The 8,938-nt window shown below is 45.1% G+C and overlaps 1 protein-coding gene across 1 annotated transcript in view; it reads left to right on the top strand.

Annotated features, from left to right (window-relative positions):
- Positions 1 to 8,938, top strand: part of fbxo41 (F-box protein 41) — a 217,116-nt gene that overhangs the window by 142,343 nt on the left and 65,835 nt on the right. The gene's annotated exons all lie outside the window — the stretch shown is intronic.

The raw sequence follows: 8,938 nt of genomic DNA, 5'->3' as shown, positions 1-8,938 counted from the left end.
AGTGGTGCTGGAAGAGCACAGCAGTTCAGGCAGCATCCGAGGAGCAGCAAAATCAACGTTTCAGGCAAAAGCCCTTCAACGCGATTTTGCTGCTCCTTGGATGCTGCCTGAACTGCTGTGCTCTTCCAGCACCACTAATCCAGAATCCGGTTTCCAGCATCTGCAGTCATTGTTTTTACCTCGTTTAAGAGGGTGATGCTGAGTTGGAGGGTTGGATCTGGGATGAGATGGGAGGAGGGGAGATGAGGAAGCTGATGAAGTTGGCATTGAATTTGTGTGGTTGGAGGCTCCCAAGGCTGAAGATGAGGCATTCTTTCTCCAGGCGTTGGGTGGTTTGGATTTGGTGGTGGAGGAGGCCCAGGACTTACATGTCCTTGGTGGAGTGGGAGGGGGAGTTGGAGTCGTTGGCCACAGGGTGGTGGGGTTGGTTGGTGTGTGTGTCCCAGAAACGTTCCACAAGTTGAAGTCCTATATCCCAGTCCTACCATTAATTGTATAGGCCCTACCCTTGTTAGTTATACCAAAATACAATAACTCGGATTTATCCGGATTTATCCAGATTGAACTACATCTGCCATCTTTCAGCCCATTGACCCTTTTGATCAAGATCCCTTTGTAATCCGAGAAAGCATTTGTCACTGTCCACTATGTCATCAATTTTGGTATCATCAGCAAACTTACAAACCATTCCTTCTATATTCCCATCCAACTCATTTATATAAATGACCATAAGACCATAAGACATAGGAGTGGAAGTAAGGCCATTCGGCCCATCGAGTCCACTCCGCCATTCAATCATGGCTGATGCGCATTTCAGCTCCACTTACCAGCGTTCTCCCCGTAGCCCTTAATTCCTCGAGACAACAAGAATCTATCAATCTCGGCCTTGAAGACATTTAGCATCCCGGCTTCCACTGCACTCCGTGGCAATGAATTCCACAGGCCCACCACTCTCTGGCTGAAGAAATGTCTCCGCATTTCTGTTCTGAAATGACCCCCTCTAATTCTAAGGCTGTGTCCACGGGTCCTAGTCTCCTCGTTTAACTGAAACAATTTCCTAGCATCCACCTTTTCCAAGCCATGTATTATTTTGTACGTCTCTATTAAGTCTCCCCTTAATCTTCTAAACTCCAACGAATACAATCCCAGTATCCTCAGCCGTTCCTCATATGTTAGACCTACCATTCCAGGGATCATCTGTGTGAATCTCCGCTGGACACGTTCCAGTGCCAGTATGTCCTTCCTGAGGTGTGGGGACCAAAACTGGACACAGTACTCCAAATGGGGCCTAACCAGAGCTTTATAAATGAGAAACAAAAGAGGCCCCAACACCAATCCCTGTGGAACACCACTGGTCACAGGCCTCCAGTCCGAAAAGCACCCATTATCACCCTGTCTCCTGCCAGCCAGCCAATTCTGTGTCCTGCTCACCCTGAATCCCATGTGATCTAACTTCACTAACTAGTCTACCATGTGGAACCTTATCAAAGGCTTTACTAAAATCCAAATAAACAACATCTACTGCTCTGCCACCACCAATCAAGTTAGTGAGACATGATTTTCCTTGCACAAAATTATGTTGACAATCCCAAATCAATTGTTACCTCTCAAAATTTTCATAAATATGTGATCTTTTATAATTGCTTCCAACAATTTACCTGAAACTGAAGTCCGTAGTTCCCTGCTTTGTCTTTACAACCTTTCTTAAGCAAAAATACAACATTAACCATCTTCCAGTCTTCAGGCATCTCACCCATACTATTACACTGTGCAAATATCTCTGCATGAGGTCTTACAATTTCCTCCCTTACTTTCCAACAATGTTCTGGGATATATTAGATCATATCCTCGAGATTTATCCACCTTTATATTCTCTAAGACCAATAGAACTTCCACTTGGATGATAGTACAATGCAGGGTATGTAGGTCAGTCTAATCTTAGAGTAGGACAAAAGGTCAGCAGAACATCGAGGGCCGAAAGACCTGGACTGTGCTGTGGGTTCTATGTTCAATGTTCTGTGATGTGAACTGCTTTTAAAACATCAGTATTTATTTCCCTGCGTTCTCTAGACTCAATTTCTTTCTCCACAGTGAAAACTGATGTGAAATATTCATTTAGTATCTCTGCCATCTCCCCGGGGCTCAACACAAAGATGACTTCCTCGATCTTTAAGAGGCCTTATCCTCTCTCTTATTACCCTCTTGCTCTTGATGTATTTGTAGATTAAGGATAATCCAAACAGATTCTATCTGTCAATGCTTTCTCATATCCCCTCTTTGCCTTCCTGATTTATTTGTAAGAATGCCCCTATAGTTTTTGTGTTGACGAGGAGATTCAATTGAACCGGTTGTCGATATTTAAAATAAGATTCTCTTATACTCTTCAAGACCCTCAATATCTTGATTCATCCATTGTTCCCTATTCCTACCAGCCACACTAATCTTATTGAATTCTTTGAGGATGTGACAAAACACATTGATGAAGGTAGAATGGTGGATGTGGTGTCTATGGATTTCAGCAAGGCATTTGATAACTTTCCCCATGGTCGGCTCATTCAGAAAGTAAGGAGGCATGGGATAAAGGGAAATCAGTCTGTCTGGACACAGAATGGGCTGGCCCATAGGAGACAGACGGTGGTAGTAGATGGAAAGTATTCAGCCTGGAGCTCGGTGACCAGTGGGGTTCCACAGGGATGGGTTCTGGGACATCTGTGCTTTGTGATCTTTATACATGACTCTGATGAGGAAGTGGGAGGGTGGGTTAGTGAGTTTGCCAATGACACGAAGGTGGGTGGAGTTGTGGATAGTGTGGAGGGCTGCAGGGGGACATTGACAGGATGCAGAGCTGGGACTTCAACCTGGAAAAGTGTGAAGTGATTCACTTTGGAAGGTTGAATTTGAATACAGATTAGGGTTAAAGGCAGGATTCTTGGCAGTGTGGAGGAACAGAGGGATCTTGGGGTCCATGTCCATAGATCCCTCAAAGTTGCCACCCAAGTTGATATGGTTGTTAAGAAGGTGTATGGTGTGTTGGCTTTCATTAACAGGGGGATTGAGTTTAAGAGCCGCGAGGTTTTGCTGCAGCTCTATCGAGCCCTGGTTAGACCACACGTGGAATATTGTGTCCAGTTCTGGTTACCTCATTCTAGGAAGGATCTGGAAGGTTAGAGAAGGTGCAGAGGAGATTTCCCAGGATGCTGCCTGGACTGGAGGGTGTGTCTTATGAAGAAAGGTTGAGGGAGCTAGGGGTTTCTCATTGGAGCGAAGAAGGGAGAGAGGTGACTTGACAGAGGTGTACAAGATGGTGAGTGGATAGGCAGAGACTTTTTCCCAGGGTGGAAATGTCTATCATGAGGGGGTATAATTTTAAGGTGATTGAAGGAAGGTTTGGGGAGATGTCAGAGGAGGTTCTCTACACAGAGAGTGGGGGGTGTGTGGCCAAATGAAGATCTTGCCTGGCTCCTTCTTTATCATCTACGTACGGATAAAGAAAATTTCTTTATCGGCCAATATCAGACCAGTAGCTAACTAATCAGCTGTCTGTTTCTCATGTAGTACAAATTAGTGTCCCTCTTTGTGGGTATGGACATGGAGAAGCTGCTGATGGGGAGCACCACTGTCAGCAGTGGGGGTAGAGCCAGATATGTTAGGGTATTATGGACAAGGCCAGACCACTCAAAACATTCTCAAGCAGGCAGCCCAGACCATAATGTTTTGCAATTTGTTTCAGTAAGAGTCCAGTGAAAATTATGCAGAGTGAGGTAGCTAGGTTGACTTCCAGGTTTTAAAACAGGCAAAACTTTATTCACAAAATTACACAATGAAACACAAAGAACAGGATCAAGAATCCCGACAGAACTCAGTCTGTCCAAACTAGACTTAATTGTGCTGTTCCAAATATACACAACAGTCCCAATAAGCAAGCTTCCTTTCAAAACAGTAAAAGTGGAACCAATGCTTGCAGGTTGAAGTTAGGAGGGCAGAAGGAGGCAAACAGAGACAGACAGAGAGACTGCCGTAGCCTGTTTCCACACAGCTGAACTGCGAACTAGTTCTGAACTAAACAGCTCAGCAAGAGAGCTGACCACTCCCCTTTCATTATACAGGTCACTTCCAAAATCTGACCACTTTAGCCTGAAGATTCATCTGTTCATATCTAAACAAAAAAGCCTCTGAAAATCCTTTTTCATATCTGTACCAAACTAGTCACCTCGGAACCGGGAGAGATTTATGACCCCCTGAAAAAAAACTAAGGTCACAGTTTCCTTGGGAAAAGGAACAGCTTTTAGGAAAAAGGGACCAGCTTTGTGACTCTTGGATAGGCACATGATGTGTACGTAGGTTAGTCTGATCTCAGAGTAGGATAAAAGGCTGGCAGAACATCAAGGGCCGAAGGGCCTGTACTGTGCTGTGTTGTACTGTTCCATGTACTCTTCATTCTAACTGGAACATAATGCCCCTGAACTCTTGGAAGCCTCTCATTTGTCAGATGTCCTTTTACCTGCAAGCAGTCTACAGGTAGTTCTCCTATAATGCGATTATTAAACATGATTTGTCTGTAACGCGATTTGTGAATTGCCAACCTTTTTTTATAAAGCGAACTCCTGTTCGCTATTACGTGATTCTCATCCCGGAACTGTCGCAGTGAGCGGAGGACAAGAGTCTGCATCAGCGTCACATGGTCAATGGATCATACACTTTCTCATGAAGACCTTTGTGAAAGGTAATGTGAAATGTTAGTGCTAGTGGACTTGGGAAAGCATCGTGAAAATGTCTCTACAGCCTGAGGACAGGACGCTGAGAGCAATCTGTTAATTTAATTGAGATAAGAGATAAATTTCACAGGAATTGACCAACAGTAAAAGGACAGTGTTGAGGTGCAGTTTGAAATGTGGCTTTGTTGTTTGTATCAAGAGCGTTTTTTTCTCTCTTTTTGTTGAAAAAATATATTTAGACACTGAAGAATATCTACAGACTAAATTGTATCTGTTTCAGTGACCAATTACTATGGTAACCAGCTGCAAAAAAAAGCCAGTACAGGGACTTGGACATGATCAGTCAGCTGCTCAGGGTGGTCAGGATCAGGAAACTCTGCACATATTGGGTGACGGAGAGACAGGTGGGTGGCACACTATTACTTTTCATGCATGTGTGGAGATTGTCCTGAGGGGTTGAGTATGCAGAAGAGAAAGTGAGGACTGCAGATGATGGAGTTCACAGTCACAAAGTGTGGTATCAACGAGAAGATGGTGGCACCTTCACTGGCAGAGTGGAGAAGGTCATTGAACTTCTTCCAATGTTCAGTGCATTTCTTCAGATGGTTGAGACTGCACTGGCCTTTATGGTAACCCTGGTCCAGGTTGGTGTGGTTCCAGCAGAATTATGTCCTCTGTTGGCCTGGAGGTAAAAGGCATCCTGTCTCTGCATCACTCGATCCCCATCAGCAGCGTCTCCGTGTCCATACCTACAAAGAGAGGCACTGATTTGTACTACATGAGAAACAGACTGCTGATTGGTTAGCTACTGGTCTGATATTGGCCGATAAAGAAATTTTCTTTATAAATACGGAGATGTCCTACTCGAGAAGGAGCCAGGCAAGATTTTCATTTGACCAGTAAGGGCCATGTCCTGGGCCGATGTGAGGAACTATGCAGGGCAGCTGCAGACTGACAGCTCTTGTCTGGGATGGCAGGGCACAATGTCTTTTTAAGGGCACCAGGGGACTGCCAGGAGAGGTGACTCACTGATTTGTGCTTTTAAAGTTGAAGTCAGAGAGCAGAGGTTTCTGGGCAAGGAGAGACTTCTTATTTTTATTTCCATCCTGCGAAATAAGTCAGTGTCTTCTCAACCCGACACCCTACCTTTGTAGGGCCTCTCACCCAACCACCTCCTCGAACCTTAAAGACCAGGGGCATATCAGGTAAGCGTCTCTTCTTTTTTACTTTGTGACGAGGGGACTAGCAGGGATGGTAGTGCAGGGGGAGTAATGTTCCTCCTGCAGGATGTTTGAGGTCAGGGACACCATTAGTGTCCCATCCAAGTACATCTGCAGGACGTGCACCCAACTCTCGCTCCTCCAAGACCATGTTAGGGAGCTGGAGCGGGAGCTGGATGAACTTTGGATCATTTGGGAGGCAGAGGCTGTGATAGATAGGAGTTACAGGGAAGTAGTTACTCCGAGGCACGAAGAAAGCTGGGTGACTGTTCGAGGGGGGAGAAAACATCAGTGGAGGGATCCCCTGTGGTTGTTCCTGAAAAACATGTATACCGTTTTGGATACTGTTGAGGGGGACGACTGACCAGGGGTATGCAGTGGGGCCCAGGTCTCTGGCACAGAGCCTGTTTCCTGTTGCACAGAAGGGAAGGAGGAGAGTGTTAGTCATTGGGGACTCCATAGTTAGAGGCTCAGATAGAAGGTTTGTTGGGAACAAACGAGAGTCCTGGTTGGTGTGTTGCCTCCCAGGTGCCAGGGTCCGTGATGTCTCAGATCATGTCTTTGGGATCCTGAAGGGAGAGGGTGACCAGCCTCAAGTCGTTGTCCATGTAGGTACCAACGACATAGGTAGACAGAGGGATAGGGATGTAAGGCAGGATTTCAGGGAGCTAGGGTGGAAGCTGAGAGCTAGAACAAACAGAGTTGTTATCTCTGAATTGTTACCCGTGCCATGTGATAGCGAGGCAAGGAATAGGGAGAGATATCAGCTGAACACATGGCTTTATGGGCATTTAAGCGGGCGTTGGATAGGCATATGGAGGATAGTGGGCTAGTGTAGGTTAGGTGGGCTTGGATCGGCGCAACATCGAGGGCCGAAGGGCCTGTACTGCGCTGTATTCTTCTATGTTCTATGTTCTATGGTCCAGGTTGGTGTGGTTCCACCAGAATTATGTCCTCTGTTGGCCTGGGGGGTAAAAGACATCCTGTCTCTGCATCATCCATCCCCATCAGCAGCGTCTCCATGTCCATACTCACATAGAGAGGCATTGATTTTCCATTGTCTGCCATGCCCAGGGCAAAAGTAAGGAACCATGCAGGGCAGCTCTGCACTGACAGCTCTTGTCTGGGGGCACAATATCATAAAGTCCTACAGCACAGAGATAGGCCCTTTGGCCCAGAAGTGGTGAGTTTTTTTGGAAGGTGTGAGAGGTGCAACAAAGGTAGGTTATAAATCAGGCAGGTTCTGTAAAATAAAGAGACCGATGTCCCCAAGCATCATGATGTAAAACCCTCCAAAAAACCTTGACAAAATTGACACTTTGTGAAACAAATTAAGATTCAGCCCTGAATCTATTGAGGCAGGTTTCATTCTGGGATCTGACATGCAGTGTTACCATGGGATGGGATCAGAGGACTGGCTAGAATGTAATGCAGCCACCAGGGATAGATGCCAATCGAGAGCATCAGCTGAAGATTGTGATGACTTGCACTGTACAGTACCATACAGCAGGTCAACATTTACCTCAACTGTGGTATCGTTTGTGTTAGGCTATTATTTTTGTTTCGATTTTTACTGGTATTTTTGGTGTTTTGCCCCAACCCCGTTTTTCTCATAGGCCCCATTATTCTATTACACCATTTTCTATAATACATGTCACATGGAAATGTAACTACAACGTTACAGGAGAAATACCTGTATCCTCTTCAGTCACAGATGAGATCCCAGAGGACTGAAGAACAGTCACCGTTGTTCATTTTTTAAAGAAGGGCAAAGGGGATAAGCTGGGAAATTACAGGGCAGTGACCCTTACGTCAGAGGTAGGGAAATTATTGGAGATGATTTAAGAGGGACAGTATTTGCTACATTTGTAAATGCATGGATTTATTAGGAATAGGTAGCATGACTTTATGTGGGAAAGATCGTGATTGAGTTTTCTGAGCAGGTGATGATTGAGGACAAGGTGGTAGATTTTGAAGAAATGGATTTTAGCAAGATATTTGACAAGAACCTTCATGTCAGGCTGATACAAAAGGTGAAGTCACATATGATGCATGTTGAACTTGGAAGATGGGTACAGAACTGGCTTAATCACAGAAAGCAGAGAAGAGCATTGAAAGGGTGATTTCCAGATTGGAGGTGTGACCAGAGATGTTCCACAGGGATCATTACTGGGCCCTCTGTTTGTAATGTGTATAGATGATTTGGAGGAGAATATAAGTGGCCTGATTGATACTTTTGTGGATGATACAAGGATCGTGGGATATATGGATAGTGAGGAGAACTGCCAGAGGATACAGCAAGATATAGGTTGGACAAGGACTTGTGTGGAGAAATAACAGATGGAGTTTAGACCGGGCAAATGTGAGGTGATGCAATTTTGGAAGATCTAATGCAAGAAGACAATGAATGCCAGAATCCTTAGAAACATTAACGTGCAGAGGGATCTAGGTGTCCAGGTCCACAGTTGCCTGAAAATGGATAAGATGGTCATGGTACACTTGCTTTCATCAATTGTGGTATAGAGTATAAAAATTGGCAAGTCATGTTGCAGCTGTATAGTACTTTAGTTTGGCCACATTTGGAAGATTAGGTGTATAAGATCATGAGAGGTGTGAATAGGGTGAATGCACTCAATCTTATTCCCAGGGTTGGGGAATCGAGGATTAGAGGGCATCAGTTTAAGGTTAGAGGGAAAAGAATAAAAAGGAACCTGAGGGGCAACTTATTTACGCAGAAGGTGGTACGCATACGGAATGAACTGCCAGCGGACGTAGTTGAGGCGGGTACATTAACAACATTTAAAAGGCATTTCGACAAATACATGGATAAGAAAGGATTAGAAGGATATGGAGAAAGTGAGGACTGCAGATGCTGGAGATCAGAGCTGAAAATATGTTGCTGGAAAAGCGCAGCAGGTCAGGCAGCATCCAGGGAACAGGAGAATCGACGTTTCGGGCATGAGCCCTTCTTCAGGAATGAGGAGAGTGTGCCAAGCAGGCTAA

This window comes from Chiloscyllium plagiosum, chromosome 3 (genome assembly GCF_004010195.1).
Source record: "Chiloscyllium plagiosum isolate BGI_BamShark_2017 chromosome 3, ASM401019v2, whole genome shotgun sequence".
In the NCBI taxonomy this organism is placed as follows: Eukaryota; Metazoa; Chordata; class Chondrichthyes; order Orectolobiformes; family Hemiscylliidae; genus Chiloscyllium; species Chiloscyllium plagiosum.
This window is presented reverse-complemented; position numbering and strand designations above follow the sequence as displayed.